Here is a 4398-nt window from a genome sequence, read left to right on the forward strand (position 1 = left end):
CATATGACAAATAGACAAACCGAGATGCAGCGCCCCAAGGGACATGACCAGGGTCCCACAGCAAGGTCATCAGGAGGTGACAGAGCCCCCTTCTTCTTCCAGTCAAGGGTCTTCCTGCTGCCTTGCTTCCTAAGAACCCCACAAACTCCCAGATGTCACTCAGCAGCAGGCAGTGGGATGAGACAGCCCTTGTCTCATATTCTGCTCTGTCACCTCCTGGCTGTGGGATCTTGGTCTGATACCATAACCTCGCTGAGCCTCAGTGTCCCCATCTGTATAATGGGGATAATCCATGCCTTGCAGAATCATTGTGATCTTTCAATAAGACAGTGTGGGTCTCGGGCTTAGCACACTGACTGGCACATAGTGGGTGCTCAGAAATGCTCAATCCCTTCTCCTTTACTGCTTGCGTGCGTGGTCCTGGCCAGCCAGCGAGAGCTGAGGCCGCCTGCATAGCATGCCTCCCGGACACAACCCACATGTGGGGATATTGAATAATCTGGCTCCATATGGCTCCACTGAGCCCCCAGATCCCAAAAGCGTGGCCCCTCTGTCCTTCATTCTTTGTTTATTGAGCAAATATTTATTGAGGGCCTAGTGGGTGCCAAACACTGTTCTGGGGAGGGGGCCATGGAGGCATGGCGATCCTGCGTAAAGGCACAGAAGACCAGAGGTGAGAATGCAAGCACTTTACACACTGCAAGCATCCAACCCCTGTTCCAGCGGCATCTGTTGTGTACCAGGCCCTACCCTCAGCCCTGGGCCACAGCTAGAGGTGGGGAACGGGGTGAGGAGGAGGGGCAGAGAGCTTGCCCACTCCTCTATGATTTACTAATTAACTAGAAGACCCAAGGCCGGTGCCTGGTGATACTGTTTTGACTTGCCACCCAGACCGGGAGCAGAAGAGAAAGAGGGCAACTCCCCACCCAGCATCCTTGTAATTGCTCCCTTTGCCTCCCTTAGGGCTTTGTTGGATGCATCAGAGGGCTGCCAAGGCCTCTGAAGCTCAGAGCCCAGGGAGGGCAGTGGGCTGCAGGCCCACTTCCCAGCTGAGATGACTGAGGCCAGAGATGAAGGTTCTGCTTGGGGTGGCAATGAGAGCAGGGCTGGCGTCATAGGGCTGCTCATGGCACAACAGCCAGGGGCCAGGGTGGCCTTGGAACCAGAGCAGGGCTTGTCCTGGTCAAATGAGGGAGACTCAGGCCCCACTCACAAAGGTCTGGAGTATGGAGGACAGGGACAAGCTCTTCTGGGGATCCTTCTCCCCCCGTCACCTGATGGACTCCCTCTTGACCTTGGCCTCAACTTGGATGGCTTCTCTTCTTCCAGGAAGCCTGCCTGAACCTTCCAGGCTGAGTCAGGTGCCCCCCTCTGGCTCCTATGATACCCAGCTTCTCTCCTTCTTGGCCTGAGTCCTGCTGTGTTGCCACTGCTGCCCCTGCCTGGCTAAGAGCTCCTTGAGGGCAGAGAAGGACCTTATTCATCCCTACCACCCCAATGCCCAGAATGGCCCAGAGCAGGAGGAAGCAACAAACAGTCTTCATCCTCTCCCCTCCCCACTCCAATCTGGGTGCCTGGGGCATTGGGGCCCTGTGGTATTTGGAGATCTTGGGCAGGTTATGTGGCCTCAGTTTCCGGAGGTGCCCATTATAGCAGAGAGAGGAGAATGCCTTGTCTTGGCAGTTGAAGGTGGCAAACGAAAAACCATTTTATCAAGGCCCCAGACTGCCTGGCCTCAACTCCTGTTCCTTCTGTGCTTGAGCCAGTGGCTCTGGCGAGTTACTTAACCTCCCTGTGCCTCACTGTTCAAATCTATAAAATGGGATAATGATGATACCTACCTCCAAGTGTTGTTGGAAAGATTAAATGAGTAAATATGGGCAAAGCACTTGGAGCAGTGGGTGGCACCTGGTAACTCCTGTGTGTTTGCTGACACCCAATCAAATTCAAGCAATATATTCCTGGGTTTGTTTGTTTGTTTTTTCACTGATGATGTTAACTTAGTTATGGTGGTGTTTGCCAGGTTTCTCTACTGTAAACATTTTTTTCTTTTTCTTTTTAAACCCTTTTTATACTTCCTTTCTTTGGAGGGTTTCACTAGGTCCAGTCCACACTCAGAGAGGTGGGGGACTAAGCTCCACCTCCTGGAGGGGGAAAACCTACATGAATTATTTGAAATTCTTCTATAAGGGAGATTTGTCTAGTCTCCCCCATTTATTTATTTCTTCAATCATTATAGCAGTACAGACTCATGGATATTTATTTTATACTTTGGATGATAATCTAATTCTGTTATTTGCTCCGTTGCTCATCCTGGTTTAGGTTTGGCCATTGGGATCTCTTTCAGGTTGGTTCCTGCTCTGATATCCCACCATCTGTTTATTTTTTGAGCATTTCCCTACTCTCTAGCACTGCAAGATGTTCCAGACTCATCTTGCATTTTTCCCTGCCTCAGCCCTGGAATCAGTCATTTCTCTAAGGAGCTCTGATTCCTTTTATTAGAGAATGGTGTTTAGGAACCAAGATCTGGGGGCTGGATGTGCTTATTGCTACCAGGATGTCACAGCTTCTAGGCCCTTTAGAGGGGAGAATTGGGTTTGCTTTCACTTAAAAAATGAAGTTTCCCCTCTTGCCAATCGTGGGGTCTGTTGGAGGCTCCAGACGGCTGCCCACTGGCCTTTGACCCAGTCTGTAGGCCACAGGCCTGTGCAATGTCATATGCCCTTAGTAGGCTTTATGTCCACTGGGGCTGTGACAGAGCGAGCGGGGGAACACAGGCCGCCACTTCCCCAGCACGCTGAGCCACCTCTTGTGTCCACTCCTGCTCACCAGTGGGGCCATTGGGTGGCTGAGTCGCTTTGGGAATGGGACTGAGCCTGGTCTCAGGTGCCCTCACAGCCCAGACCGCTGGGGAGATTATAGGCTTGCTCCTTGCTGGACCAACAGCTTTGTCAACAGTGGTGGCAGTGGCCACAGCCCAGCAACAGAGCCACGCTGGCCACCTGGGGCACGACAGGCAAGGGTCATGTCCCAGGAAGGCCTGACTCAGCCACCATGCCCAGCACACTCAGGTGGCCCAGTGCTCATGGGAGAAAGGGCTGGTGAGCTGGTCCCTGTCCTCTCTTACCTTTCCCAACCCCAGCACTGCCCAACGCTTCAGGAAACACTGATGCTCAGTGGGCCAGGACCCAGAGCTCCCCATGGAGGCAGCTCTCCTGCAGCTGTAGGGAGTCAGGGCAGAGTAGGCATCCTGAGGCCCTAAGGCAAGCTGAGCTCCCTCCCAACTTTGCCAGAATGCATCCTGTCTCCCCATAGCTCTAGGCTGGGAGTCAAGAGGCCCGAGTTCTGGGCCTGCCTCTACCAGTGACTTCTGTTTGGGGCACTGTAATCACATCTCTTCCTATTTAAAATCTTGAGTGTCTCCCCATCGCCCTCAACTTAAAATCCTGGAACTGCCTTACAAGGCCCCGGAGACCTCTTCAGCACCCTACGTCACACCCTAATAACACCAAATTGCTTGTGATTCCTCCTTGCAACATCACTCGGTTTCTTACCTCCACAGGTAAGAATGCTTCACTGGTTAATTCCTACTTGTCCCTGAGCTCTTAGCTCTGGATCACCTCCTCCAGGAAGGCTTCCTCCTGTGCCCCAGACCACTTCTGCTCATCTGGTCCTGTCTCTGGTCACCTGTGTATGACACCTTCCTAAGGCCCACTGTGAACAACCTCTGGCGTACCGGGCAGCAACCCGGTACGGTGGAGGAGGTTCGGGGTGTAACACCCGGGCTTTGGCTTCCCTCACAGTCTCTGCTCCTTCCTGCTGTGTGACTTCGGGCAAGTCACTGCACATCTCTGAGCCTCAGTCGCCCCTCCTGGAGAAAAGCATCTAACTGGGATTCAAGGCCCTGCTTTCAAGTCTGGCCTCTGCCTCTAACTCACTGTGGAGCCTTGGGCAAGCCCTGTCACTGGGCCCGGCCTCAGTTTTCTTCTTCTGTAAAATGGGGCTACCCATAAAACTCGGAGTGCTAAGGCTCCAACAAGCCCAAACTTGTGAAAAGTTTTATAAACCTCAGAGCCCTACATGGATAAAGAATCTATTTCAACAACTCCGTGGAGATGTGTGGGAGGGAGGCTGAGGGGTGTTCTCACCGTTCTCCGCCCGCCCCCCCCCCCGCCCCCCAAGCCCTCCAGAAGCCTTGAGATCAAAGGTGACAGAGGCCTGTTGGCATGGAAGCGGGACTCGGCAGGGCCCGCTCCCTGGTCCTCCGCCCACCTTCCACCCACCCCATTCCCAGGGTTACATGACATGTGTGCCTTGCATAAGAAGCTGTTTAAACACTCTGGGTGGGGTGAGTCCTCCCCTACCCACTGCTGACACAAAGCCTCTCCAACCCCACTG

This window comes from Mesoplodon mirus (genome assembly GCF_964341445.2).
Source record: "Mesoplodon mirus genome assembly, chromosome: 3".
Taxonomy (NCBI): Eukaryota; Metazoa; Chordata; class Mammalia; order Artiodactyla; family Ziphiidae; genus Mesoplodon; species Mesoplodon mirus.